Source organism: Ptychodera flava, chromosome 1, assembly GCF_041260155.1.
Source record: "Ptychodera flava strain L36383 chromosome 1, AS_Pfla_20210202, whole genome shotgun sequence".
NCBI classification, from domain to species: Eukaryota; Metazoa; Hemichordata; class Enteropneusta; family Ptychoderidae; genus Ptychodera; species Ptychodera flava.
In genome coordinates, this window is record NC_091928.1 from 10,897,696 (window position 1) to 10,913,118 (window position 15,423).

The following is a 15,423-nucleotide window of genomic DNA, read 5'->3' on the forward strand; positions in this document are numbered from 1 at the left end:
CTGACCTTGTTGGATTAAGCAGCAAAGTTTACTGTCTTACAGACGACACTTTTCGTGAATATACTAATGTTACCCTGGATCTCGAAAATGATCGGCTGGTTGTTTCCAAGATCTGTAAACCACAACTTCTTTTACCGTAGATTCACTCATAGTGATGTCAATGCAATGCTTTTTGTAAAATATGGTATGTTGGCTAACCAAGACAATCTGACCGATGTTTACTGAGATTTTCACTAAGTTTAAACTTTTGTTGCTCATTAGCATTTTATTTGGTAATGTTGATGTCATTTGAACAAATACCCATTTACAGTTGAGCATGTATCAACCACAAATATACAGCTAAAATGTGCTAAATTCTCAATTTTTACAATTGGACCAGGGACTTAACGAATATCCTATTTGGCACTTTTTTAATAAAACAGGCAAAACTTACCAGATCTGTAACCCAACACTTCTTTTAAATATAACATATACTATTTCTATGATAATTTTTTTAAAACTGTCAGCTGCACTAGTTAAATATTAACAATAACAAACGTCTGTCTTCCAATTTGGTCATATTTACTCATTCAAATTTCAGCAATATTTTGAACTTAAAAATCCAAAGTTGATACCTGCTATCTGACATGTAATTCCTGAAGACAACACTGAGACCATATATCGAAAAAACCTCACAAATACAAATATACCAATGCGAGCTAGAAATTAAATGAAAGAACTATTTTAATGAGAAAGCTGAATATGGGTATAATCAACAATAAATAAATAAACGAAACATACAATAATGTATTCTATGCTTCTGCTGTGCTTTGAAACATTGTAAAAGTGGCTGAGAGTTGCTTTGATGAAGGTCTGAGCTCAGGTGTTGAACAAACTGAGAGATTTATCAGCATTCCAACTTGTTCAATCAGTGTTCCCTGTCCCTGATAGCGTTTCAAATCAACACATATCAATACACGGTTGGTCTTTTCTGAGCATATCGTGGTCTGTTTTAGTTTGCAATGTGGAGATCAGTGAAATCTTCCAAGCTGAACAGTTCAAAATCGGATGGTTTACGACGGGTGAACAACAACGTCATGATTAAACCGAGGCTCCATATGTCCTCCTTGAATGATGTTTTGTCTCTGTCTAGGACTGCTTACGGAGCCATGTATAGTAGCTCTCCCAATTCGCAGCTTTTGCCAGCGTCACATAGCTTTTCTGCATTGTTAAAGTCACTAAGACTGACTTTCAAGGTCTTCTTGTCGATCTATGAAACAAAGATAAGCAAATTCATATAAGGTTAGTTTCAGTCAACCTAAATTAAACCTAAAACTTTAAACTTGAAGATGTCTGACACTACAAAAACAAGTATCACCGCTGAAAACATGAAGTGGAAGGCAGCAGACAAAGGCGCAACACTAAAAAATACCGCCAATGATATGGTGTTGCTCACATTTGATTGAAATTGGTACATACTACTTGTAGTATTTGTACCAAAGATCAATGATGAATGTTGTTTCTCTCTGTTCAGTGCAGCAAAATTCTACGTTCATGTTATGACAATGGTTTCTACACAGTACATGCAGAACAACAAGATTGACAAAAGCAAATAAGGTCTGCAACTTAGATATTGGAGGTCAACTTTAGAAAATTTAGAAAATTAGCAAATGTCAATTAAAAAATCAGGCAGAGAAGTGGGAGAGTGGGTAAAAAATAATGTACAAAGGATCATGTGAAAAAAATTAATGCTACCTTATCAATCTTCTACATCCAAACCCTGGATATCAAATTTTCCACCCCTTGGTATTGTCTTGTTTATATAAAGAGCGACAATGGCCAGATGGCAGTAAATGTAAAGTAGGTGAGCTATTTACAACCTTGGGATTTTTAAATGCTATCAATGCTGTCATTCGAATGTAAACAGCCTTAAGGTGGTTGGAAAGGCTATTTTTGCACCAATTCTTTTCTCAGAGTTAATGTCAAATTTCAAGTGTTAGAATCAAGATATTTAGTTCAATTTTCAGGATAACTCCCTTACTTAATATTTTCTCCAGAGAATATAAAAATTGTATATTTGCAGCCATGATTTTGAAATATGACACCAGTAAATATTAAAATTTAATTTTTCATATTTTTTTTACATATTTGAATTTAATAATGATTGGATAGTATTACTATTACCAAATTAGTTATAAATATGTTGACACTATTTATTGTAAGATTTGTACGGCAGGATTTGTAAATAAAACTTGTTTTTATGATTTTACATGGGTTTATATATCAAAAATTATTAAAAATTCTTCAAATTTCAAAACGTGATTTTTTAAAAAGTACTTCAAATACCGGAAAATTGTGCCGTACAAATCTTATCTGTAACCTTGTTAATAGGCTGTAAAAATTCCATGTCCATATCTCATTTCAAAGTTGGATTAAATTGGTATACAATTATGTAGGAAAACTGTTATTCTGTCAAAAATGTTGAAAACAAGCCATATTTGCACCTCTCTTTTGAAGCCATAGAGCAGTTTTTTTGGGTTAATCTCACTTTTGACACCTCTTTGACACTCAAAGAATCTAAAAATGCATTTACAATAGCAGTCACTCACTCTGAATGCCAGCACCGCCTTGTCAAACTTTCCTGAAAAACAGCAAATAATGACTTTCCCTTTTCAAACATTTTATTAAAAGCTAGGGGACCTCTACCATAGTTAATACACTAAGGACTCCCCAACTTCTTCTTATTTGGTCAGTTTTTCAGAAGTTTCAACAGGTTATAACTCTGCAATGCCTTTGTGCCCAAATGTCTAGTTTTTTTTATTCCACAGAGAATGTTGACTACTTTTATATTTTAATAGTTTTGTTGAAATTTATAACTGACGCTCTAAGCCTTTCCAACCACCTTTTATAAGTTAGTTAAAGATTGTGAAATGCCTTCCACTGTGGGGGATGATTATGACATCTGGAATTATCCTTGATCCGAATTTCTTATCAGTTCTTGTGTGTCTTACATGGAAAAGTTGCAAAAATTGGTCAGCAATGAAAGCATTATCCTCAGCTTTGTTTCTGATCAAATTTCACTACAAATTGATACAAAATATGACAAAATTATGTTCACAGCCTTAACCACTGTCTCACAACATATCCTGGCTTGGTACAGGTCCTTTAAGGTCACAGACTGAGACAATACCTAAATTATACAAATTTTGGGGTTTCCCAACTCTTTGCGCAGATTTATCGGGACTTTTATACCAAATTACAAAGCTATCAGACAAGTAGTTTTTGAAAACTAGTTTTATTGACTGAAAATGACAAAATTGTCTTAAAAATACAAAGTTGCACATTTCAGGAAAATTTCCACAAATCCAACTATTGTCATCGCTGGACATCTGTATACCATATATAAAAGCTGTCTGTCCAGCAGCTTTAAATAAAACAGATTTTTAAAAGATTTTTTGACCAAAATGACAAAAATTGCCCCAAAACGGTAATTTTGCCAATTTTGTCATAATTTCAACAAAATAGAAGGTTAAAACTTTTTGCAAATATCAAACCTAAATTTGAGAGCAATTGATATACATAAAACTGCACCACCTAAGGTACTGCACACAATTTTCAAAGCAATCAAAACAGCGGTTCTTGAGTTATTAATTTTAGACCTTTTTCACACTTTTAAAGCTCATTTGCATAATTTAGGCGATGCAAACTTCATTTGAACAAATCCAATCTGTGGCCCAGCATGCATCCACACGCCAAAGACCAAGCAAAAAAGTAGAGCGGTTCACAAGTTTATGATGTTGACGGACATACTATACATACATACATACATACGCACATACATATAGACCACAGACCAGCGTATATGATAACCTCACATTGGTATACCACAAGTGAGCTAAAAAGCAAAAAGTAAAAGCAAATACTTTACACCAGAAATATTTAAACGTTTGCATTTCAAGTGTCACTAAAATCATTTTAGAACTGACTTACAATAACGCTTTGAGGACAGATATTCTGGTGAACAATGCCGGTAGTGTGCATATGAGCCACTGCAGCACACAGCTGTGAGGCCAACTGCAGCACTTCTCAAAAGAAACTGCACCTGTAATCATGGAAAAACATGATGATGGTAGTGGTGGTGGTGCAATTGTCAATTCAATGTCTTCCGTCATTACAGTGTTTCATTAAGGATGCTACAACTGGGTGACTGGTCCCCTCCACAAGAGATTTTGAGGGAGATTTAAAAATTTTGAGGGGGATTTAACTGAAATAATAATCACGTCTTTACACGTAAGTTGAAAAGTTGCAATGATGTCACTTGTGATATACATACTACAAGCCATAAATCACTTGCTGACACAATCCAAGCTGTTTGCTGCAAACACCTCCTCTATAAGATTTTTTTCAAAGTCAACAAATTTGACTATCACTGTTGTGAATGTGTAGGGCTTCCAAGAGAGGCGGACAGCTCATTCATATTCATAAGCATTAATATTCCTGAAAAAATTGTAGCATATTTTGTATGCTACAATATTCAAACATAATGACAACAGCTAGCCATTTCCACTTAACCTTCAAGGGATTTTTGTCATTTTTAACTGAACTCTGTGCACTTACACAAAGCAAGAAAAAATCTTTAGAAGTTATAAAAGAATGTATTATAGCTTCTATCTGTGCTTATATCATCCCTAACCACTGTAAAGTTTGGATCAAAATTGCTCTGTACAAACCAGTTAACTGTATTTTTCTAGTGACCTAGCTGGTCTTGTAGTCCGCGCAGACTCAGTAGAGTTTAAATGAACAAGTTAGGAGGTTGGACTTGTCTGCAGTGTTTTGAATGCAGAGGTTCTCGATGTCAGATTCGCTCAAATTGCTCTATTGGCAGTCATTTTAGAATTGGAAAATACAAATAGAAAGGCTGGTTGTCACCGACAGTTAACTTTAGGGTTTATTTGCCAGAAAAATAAGTCAGTGTTCGTTCACTGACACCACCACAGCCTGCTTGTGACTTTCATTGCATGCAGTCCCGTCATAATACCATGCCATTCACTGAACTGAATACGTTTATGTAATAGTAAAGTCAAAATTTTCATGTCAATTTTTGCTACCAGAATTATTTTCATGGTGTTATGGACATTTCTACGATGCACAAAAACTTCAGTTTGTCTCCTTTTCTCAATCGTAGAAAGATAATGTGAGACACAGGAAACGTTTCTAGCTAGGGCAATGAACTTTTGTGAACTTAACTCTCAACTGGCTGACAGGCTTTCATATGCAAAATCAGCGTACGGAAATTAATGTGTGCAGATCAGGTACTGTTTCAACAGCATTTTATTGAAGCAGTTCAAAAAGTATCAAAATCATAAACTCATAAAAATCATAGATCATAGACTGACTAAAAGTTGCTCAAAATGGCTAAGAGATTTTTGATTTGGCTGATGACTTGGCTAATCATATTTGTGGCTCAGGGGGAGCCCTGGCATGTCTATATGCATGTCTACATGTGAATGATTAAAGGTTGTGTGTGATTCAGGATTAAATTATACAATTATAAGATTCACATTACGTCAGTGCTTTCTTTACATTCCTCTGAATATCAAAGGGAATTTTAAATCAATGAGAAAACAGTAAAGTATGTATGCCTACCTTAGAATTGTGCCCTCAATCATGTTCCAGCAATTTACGGGCATTGCTCTTACACTCATCTCATAATTACTGGGGGATATGATGTACCGATAAACTTTGTAGAGTGAGCCTTCGTCGCCATCTTCACCAAATTTCAATGAACATCTATCAATATATGGCATCCTACAGGAGTAAAACAAAATAATGATTTGCATCGCGGTCCCAACGTCTGTGTTGTAGTGCAGTTTAATCACGTCTCAAACTTCTGGTTACAGTGCATTTTAATCTCATCCAGACGTTCAGAGTTGCAGTCAATTTGCATCGCGGTCCTGACGTTCCGTGTTATAGTGCATTTTCATCGCAGTCCTGATATTCCGTGTTGTAGTGTAATTTAATCGCGGTCCAAACGTAAGGTGTCGCCATCAATGTGCATATCGGTCATGAAGTTCCATGTTGTAGTGCAAATTAATCATGTCCAATATTCCATGTTGCAGTGTATTTTAATCGCGGTACTGACATTCCATGTTGAGGTCGATTGCATCACTGTCCCGAACGTTCAATGTTGCAGCTCATTTGCATCGCTTTACCAGCCATCCATGTTGAAGTGTATTTTTATCGCGTCCCAAACATTCCGTGTTGTAGTGTATTTTAATCGCAGTACCAAATGTTGAAACGTCCGATGTTGTCGTAAATCTAATGGCAGTCCCAACAATCAGTGTCGCCGTCAATTTCCAGAGCAGTCAAGATATTCCATGTTGAAGTACATTTTAATCGCATACCAATGTTTAGTGTTGTAGTGTATTTTAATTGCAGTACCAATGTGCCATATTTCTGTTTTCGATTTGCATTGCTGTCCTGAACTTCTGTGTTGTAATGCATTTTAATATGTCCTGATGTTCAATGTTGTAGTGTATTTTAATCGTAGTACCAACGTTCCATGTTGCCATTCATTTGCATTGCGGTCAAGAACATCTGTTTTGTCACATCCCGATGTTCCGTGTTGTTCTGTATTTAAATTGCGGTACCAACATTCCATGTTACGGTCAATTGCTTGGGGCCCCAAACTGCCGTGTTGTAGTACTTTATAATGGCGTCAAAACGTTCCGAGCTGTAGTGCATTAAATTAATCATGTCGCGTGTTCCGGGCTGTAATGCATTTTAATTGCGTCCAAACTTTCCATACGGTAGTGTATTTTAATCACAGTACCAATGTTCAATGTTGCAGATGATTTGCATTGCTGTCCAGAACTTCCAAGTTGTAGTGCATTTTAATCACATTCCATGTTGTAGTGGATTTTAATCGCGGTACCAATGTTCAACGTTGCAGTCAATTTGCATTACGGTCCCAACTTTCGTGTTGTATTACATTTTAGTCGCGTCCAGACGTTCCACGTAATTGTTTATTTTAAGCTCGTACCAACATTTCATGTTGCTATCCATTGCATCGCTGTACCGAACTTCCGTGTTGTACTTGTAGTACATTTTAATTGCGTCTCAATGTTCCATGTTGTGGTGGACTTTAAACTGCCGGACCAACGTTCCATATAGCGGTCATCGTTGTCCTGAACTTCCGTGTTGTAGTACATTTTAATCAAATCCGACATTCAGTCTTGTAGGGTATTTTAATCCCGGTGCCAAAGTTCAATATTGGGGCCGACTCGCAGCGATTTCGAAGCTGTTATCCAATTGGGTGGCTGAATCTTACCAATATAATGAAACAATACAAATAGACTCCCTAAGTGGCTGTGAATAGTGACAATCGACCAATCAGATTTAACCTTGCAAACACGCTGCGAGTCAGCCCCAATATTGCGGTCGATTTGCATTGCATTCCCAAACTTGTGTGTTGTAGTGCATTTTACTGTGTCCCGACATTCGGTGTCATAGTATATTCAATCCCGGTATCAAACGTTCCATATTGTGGTTCATTTGCATGGCGTCCCGACATTCCGTGTATTGGAATGGCAGTATAAACTTTCCGAGTGGCCGTCAATTTGCACAGTGATCTATTGCATCGTGGTCCCAAACTTCCGTGTCATAGTACACTTTAACCAAATCCAACATTCCGTCTTGTAGTGTATTATAATCCGTGTTGCAGCGCATTTTGTAATGGAGTCCCGACATTCCCTGTTGTAGTGTATTTTAACCTTGGAGCTAATGTCCCATGCTGCAGTCGATTTGCATCGCAGTCCCAAACTTCTGTGTTGTAGTACATTTAATTGTGTCCCGACATTCGGTGTCGTAATATATTTCAATCGCGGTATCAACGTTCCATATTGCGGTTCATTTGCATCGCGTCCTCAACTTTTGTGTTGTAGTGTATTTTAATTGTATCCCGACCTTCTGTGTCATAGAATATTTTGATCAGGTTCCAACATTCCATATTGTGGTTCAATTGCATGCGGCCCGACATTGTTCGTAGTTGTATTTGAATCGCGGTACCAACTTTGATTTGCCGTCAATTTGCACAGGGGTCAATTGCATCGCGGTCTCCAACTCTGTGTTGTAGTACATTTTAATCAAATCCTACATTCCGTCTTGTAGTGTATTTTAATGCCGTTACCAACGTTCAATGTTGCAGTGGATTTGCATTGCGGTCCCGAATTTCTGTGTTGTAGTGCATTTTAATCGTGTCTTGACATTCAGTGTCGTAGTATATTTCAATCGCGGTATCAATGTTCCATATATTGCAGTTCATTTGCATTGCATTCCCGAACTTCTGTGTTGAAGTGTATTTAATCGTGTCCTGACATTCAGTGTCATGTATAACGGTATTTCAATCGCGGTATCAATGTTCCATATTGTGGTTCATTTGCATTGCAGTCCCAAACTTCTTTGTTGTAGTTTATTTTAATTGTGTCTCGACATTTGTTGTCATAGTTTATTTCAATAACGGTGCCAACGTTTCAATATTGCGGTCGATTTGCATTGCAGTCCCTAACTTTTGTGTTGTAGTGCATTTTATCGTGTCCCGACATTCAGTGTCATAGAATCGCGGTATCAACGTTCCATATTGTGGTTCATTTGCATGGTGTCCTGACATTCCGTGTATTGGAATGGCAGTATCAATGTTCCGAGTGGCCGTCAATTTGCACAGCAATCTATTGCATCGCGGTCCTCAAACTTCTGTGTCATAGTACATTTAAACAAATCCAACATTCCGTCTTGTAGTGTATTATAATCCGTGTTGCAGTGCATTTTGTAATCGTGTCCCGACATTCCCTGTTGTAGTGTATTTTAATCCTGGAGCTAATGTCCCATGCTGCAGTCGATTTGCATCGCAGTCCCGAATTTCTGTGTTGTAGTACATTTAATTGTGTCCCAACATTCGGTGTCGTAGTATATTTCAATCACGGTATCAACGTTCCATATTGCGGTTTATTTGCATCGCGGTCCTCAACTTCTGTGTTGTAGTGTATTTTAATTGTATCCCGACCTTCTGTGTCATAGAATATTTTGATCAGGTTCCAACATTCCATATTGTGGTTCAATTGCATCGCGTCCCGACATTCTGCGTTGTAGTGTATTTGAATCGCGGTACCAACATTTTGATTTGCCGTCAATTTGCACAGCGGTCAATTGCATCGCGGTCTCCAACTTCTGTGTTGTAGTACATTTTAATCAAATCCGACATTCCGTCTTGTAGTGTATTTTAATGCCGTTACCAACGTTCAATGTTGCAGTCGGATTTGCATTGCGGTCCCGAATTTCTGTGTTGTAGTGCATTTTAATCGTGTCTTGACATTCAGTGTTGTAGTATATTTCAATCGCGGTATCAACGTTCCATATTGATTGCAGTTCATTTGCATTGCATTCCCGAACTTCTGTGTTGAAGTGTATTTTAATCGTGTCCTGACATTCAGTGTCATAGTATACGGTATTTCAATCGCGGTATCAATGTTCCATATTGTTGGTTCATTTTGCATTGCAAGTCCCCAAACTTCTTTGTTGTAGTTTATTTTAATTGTGTCTCGACATTTGTTGTCATAGTTTATTTCAATAACGGTATCAACGTTTCATATTGCGGTTCGATTTGCATCGCAGTCCCGAACTTCTGTGTTGTAGTGCATTTTAATCATGTCCTGACATTCCGTGTCGTAGTATATTTTGATCAGGTTCCAACATTCCATATTGTGGTTCAATTGCATTGCCGTCCCGACTTTTGCATTGCAGTACATTTTAATCAAATCCGACATTCCGTTTTGTCGTGTATTTTAATCCCGGTGCCAACGTTCCATATTGTGGTCGATTTGCATCGCAGTCCCCGAACTTCTGTGTTGAAGTGCATTTTAATCACAGTACAAACTTTAGCGTTGATATCCACTGCATCGCTGTACCGAACTTCCGTGCTATAGTACATTCCATGTCGTAGTGTACTTTAATTGCCAGATCAACATTTCATGTTGCGGTCAACGGCAGTGTTGTCCCGAACTTCCATGTTATAGTGCATTTTAATTGTATCCCGACGTTCAGTTTTCTAGTGGTTTTAATCGCGCTGCCAACGCTCAATGTTACGGTCGATTTGCATTAGGGTCGTGAACTTCTGTATTGTAATACATTTAAATCACTTCCCGATATTCCATGTCGCAGTGCATTTTAATCACGGTACCAACGTTCCATGTTGCAGTTGATTTGCATTGCTGTAGCTAACTTCAGTGTTTTACTGCATTTTAATCGTACCCTGACATCCGGGTTGTGTTATGCATATTAATCACGTCCCGAGATTCTGTGTTGTAGTGTTGCAGTCAATTTGCATCGCGGTCCTGACGTTCTGTGTTGCAGAGTATTTAAATTGCGGTTCAAACATTCAGTAATATGTCAATTTGCATAGCTTGACCTCATATATAATTGTCTGCCAAATGTATACAATTGTCCAGCAGACTTTGCAAGTATCAGACTCAAAAAGAATGGCGAAATGCAGTCTAAGTGCTTGTGACTATTTGCATGTGAGAATTATGTGGGTGCTTCTAAATATTATTGTGTGAGTGGCGCCATAATATATATTACTGTGCGATTACTGCTCATGATTTAACCATAGCATTTACCTTTCCTTTTGAGTACTAATTCTATGGAGTCTGTGACATAGTGTTTAATGTTTCAAATTGCGGTCATTTTGTATCGTGGTCCTGACATTCCGTGTTGTAGTGTATTTTAATGATGGTCCAAACATTCAGTGTTGTCTTAAATTGATACCGCGTTGTAGTGCATTTTAATCGCAGCCCAACGTTCCATATTGTGGTTCATTTGCATCGCGTCCCGACATTCTGTGTTGTAGTGTATTTGAATCTCTATACCAACGTTCAGAGTTGCCGTCAATTTGCACAGCTGTCAATTGCATCGCGTTTCCGAAATTCTGTGTTGTAGTGCAATTTAATTGTGTCCGACCTGTGTCGTAGTATATTTTGATCACGTTCCAACGTTCCATATCGTTGTTCATTTGCGTCGCGTCCCGACATTCCATGTTGTAGTGTATTAAAATCGCGATACCAACGTTCCATGTTGCAGTTGATTTGCATCGCAGTATCAAACTTGCAGAGCATTTTAATCGCGGTTCAAATGTTCTGTGTTGTCGTCAATTTACATTGCAGTCCCGATGTTCCGTGTTGTAGTGTAATTCAATCATGGTCACATCGATCAGTGTTACTGTCAATTAGAATAGCGGTCACGACATTTCCTGTTGTAGAACATTTCCATCGCATCCCGACTTTCATGGAGCAGTGTATTTTAGTCGCTGTACTAAAGTTCCATGTTGCGGTTCATTTGCATCATGGTCCCGAATTTCAGTGTTGCAGTGCATTTTCAGTCGCGTCCAACGTTCCGTATTGTGGTGTATTTGAATCGCGGTACCAACATTCCGTGTTGCCATCAATTTTCACAGTGGTCAAGTGCATCTCTGTCCAGAACTTCCTTGTTGTAGTACATTTTAATCGAATCCGACATTCCGTCTTTTAGTGTATTTTTTATGCCGTTGCCTACGTTCAATGTTGTAGTCGATTTGCACTGCAGTCTCAAACTTCCGTGTTGCAGTGCATTTTTAATCATGTCCCTACATTCCGTGTTGTAGTGTATTTGAATCGCGGTATCAACGTTCTGAGTTGCTGTCAATTTGCGCAGTGGTCGATTGCATCGAGGTTCGAACTTCCGTATTGTAGTACATTTTAATCACACCCAACATTCCATCTTTGTAGTGTATTTAATGCCGTTACCAACATTCAATTATGTAGTGGATTTGCATTGCGGTCTCAAACTTCCGTGTTGCAGTGCATTTTTAATTGTGTCCCGACATTCTGTGTCATTTCAATTGCGGTTCCAACATTCTGAGTTGCAGTCATTTGCAGAGCGGTCAATTGCATCTAGTTTGAACTTCCGTTTTGTAGTACATTTTTAATCGTGTCCCGACATTCTGTGTCATTTCAATCGCGGTACCAACGTTGTGGTTGATTTGCATCGCGTCCTGACATTCCATGTTGTAGTGGATTGGTACGAACGTTCTGACTTGCCGTCAATTTGTATAGCGGTCACGATATTGCGTGTGGAAGTACATTTCAATCATATTCCGACGTTCCGTGTTGTAGTGTATTTTAATCGCCATAGCAACGTTCAATGTTGCGGTTCATTTTGCATCGCGGTCCTGAACTTCCATGTTGAAGTGCATTTTAATGGCGTCCCAACATTCCATATGTAGTGTATGAAAATCGCGGTACCAACGTTCCATGTTGCGTTTGATTTGCATCGGCGGTAGTAGCTGTAGTGCATTTTAATCGTGCCCCGACCTTCCGTGTCTTAGTATATTTTGATCAGGTTCCAACGTTCCAGATTGTGGTTCATTTGCATTGCGTCCCAACATTCGGTGTTGTAGTGTATTAAAATCGCGATACCAACGTTCCATGTTGCGGTTGATTTGCATCGCGGTATGAAACTTCCGTGTTGCAGAGCATTTTAATCGCGGTTCAAATGTTCAATGTGTTCGTCAATTTGCATTATGGTCCTGATGATCCGTGTTGTAGTGTAATTCAATCATGGTCCCATCGATCAGTGTTAGTCTGTTACTGTCAATTTGAATAGCGATCACGACATTTCCTGTTGTAGAACATTTTCATCGCATCCTGACTTTCATGGAGCAGTGTATTTTAGTCGCTGTACTAAAGTTCCATGTTGCGGTTCATTTGCATCATGGTCCCGAATTTCCGTGTTGCAGTGCATTTTCAGTCGCGTCCAACGTTCCGTATTGTGGTGTATTTGAATCGCGGTACCAACATTCCGTGTTGCCATCAATTTTCACAGTGGTCAAGTGCATCTCGGTCCAGAACTTCCTTGTTGTTGTACATTTTAATCGAATCCGACATTCCGTCTTTTAATGTATTTTATACCGTTACCAACGTTCAATGTTGTAGTCGATTTGCACTGCGGTCTCAAACTTGCGTGTTGCAGTGCATTTTTAATCATGTCCCTACATTCCGTGTTGTAGTGTATTTGAATCGCGGTATCAACGTTCTGAGTTGCTGTCAATTTGCGCAGCAGTCGATTGCATCGAGGTTCGAACTTCCGTATTGTAGTACATTTTAATCACACCCAACATTCCATCTTGTAGTGTATTTTAATGCCGTTACCAACATTCAATTATGTAGTGGATTTGCATTGCGGTCTCAAACTTCTGTGTTGCAGTGCATTTTAATTGTGTCCCGACATTCTGTGTCATTTCAATCGCGGTACCAACATTTCATATTGTGGTTCATTTGCATCTCGTCCTGAAATTCCTTGTTGTAGATTTGAATCGTGGTACGAACATTCTGAGTTGCTGTCACTTTGTAAAGCGGTCACGATGTTGCATGTGGAAGTACATTTAAATCGCGTTCTGACGTTCCGTGCTGTAGTGTATTTTAATCAATGTTGAATGTTGTAGTTGATTTGCATTGCGGTCTCGAACTTCCGTGTTGCAGTGCATTTTTAATCATGTCCCTACATTCCATGTTGTAGTGTATTTGAATCGGGGTACCAACATTCTGAGTTGCCGTCAATTTGAGCAGCGGTCGATTGCATCGCAGTTTGAAGTCCTGTGTACATTTTAATCACATCCAACATTCCGTCTTGTACTGTATTTTAATGCCGTTACCAACGTTCAATGTTGTAGTTGATTTGCATTGCGGTCTCAAACTTCCGTGTTGCAGTGCATTTTTATTCATGTTCCTACATTCAGCGTCATTTCAATCGCGGTACCAACGTTCCATATTGTGGTTCATTTGCATTGCGTCCTGACATTTGTGTTGTAGTGTATTTGAATCAGGGTACAAACGTTCTGAGTTGCTGTCAATTTGTATAGCGGTCACGATGTTGCGTGTGGAAGTACATTTCAATCGCGCTCTGAGTGTATTCTTGTAGTGTATTTTAATCGCCATAGCAATGTTCAATGTTGCGGTTAATTTTGCATCGCGGTCCTGAATTTCCATGTTGTAGTGCATTTTAATGGCGTCCCAACATTCAATATGTAGTGCATTAAAATCGCGGTACCAACGTTCCATGTTGCGGATCATTTGAATCGCAGTATCAAACTTCTGTGTTGCAGAGCATTTTACTGTTGTAGAACATTTCATCACATCCCGACTTTTGTAGTAGTGTATTTTAATCGCTGTACAAAAGTTCCATGTTGCGGTTCATCTGATCACGGTCTCAAACTTCCGTGTTGCAGTACATTTTTAATCGTGTCCCGACATTCCGTGTACCAGTACATTTCAATCGCGTTTCAAACGTACTATATTGCGTTTCATTTGCATCGCGGTCCCGAACTTCTGTGTTGTTGAGCATTTTATTTGTGTCCCGACCTTCCGTGTCGTAGTATATTTTGATCAGGTTCCAATGTTCCATATTGTGGTTCATTTGCATCGCGTCCTGACATTCAGTGTTGTAGTGTATTAAAATCGCGGTACCAACGTTCCATGTTGCGGTTGATTTGCATCGCGGTATCAAACTTCCGTGTTGCAGAGCATCTTAATCGGGGTTCAAATGTTCAATGTTGTCGTCAATTTGCATTGTGGTCCCGATCATGCGTGTTGTAGTGTAATTTAATCATGGTCCCAATGAGCAGTGTTGCTGCAATTTGCAAAGCGGTTACGATGTTTTGTGTTGTAGTACATTTTCATCGCATCATGACTTTCATTTTTTTTATTTCTATTTTATTTATTCAGCTTTGAAATTAAGTCAGGATGAGTCACACAGGTGACTAATACAAAAGCAACCCTCCACAAAAGCACACATTTAACAAGTTACACATACAAAATTGAAAGCAGAAACTTTAGACAAACGCAGAATATAACAATAATAAAAATATACAAAAAAATTTCAAAACTGAACTAAACAAAACAGAGAAAATAACAGAGACGGCAAGTACAAGTGCTATCAGGATAAAATTTATTGTTTAACAGACCCGTGTAATGTTTTAAATAAAATAGACTTGTATGGCTTAACACTTGTTGAAGATTTGCCATGAAAGGGCATAACATTACACGATTAAAAGCTCTGTTAAAAATAAGTGACAAAACATTCAGTTTTAAAAAGTGGCATCTTCATGGAAGTGTCATCAGGAGATTTAAATGTGACAAACTGGCTTAAATTTAAATCATACATACCAATAAAACATTTAGCTAAAAAGACACAGTCATTTAATTCTCTCCTGTAGCTCAACGGGAGCAAATTCAATTTAATCATACGCTCTTTGTAATTCATCTCCTGGGGATATCCAAGAATATATTTTGTGGCTCTCCTTTGGACACCTTCAAGATGAAGCAATGATTGCTTAGTCGTGACAGCCCATGACTGGGATGA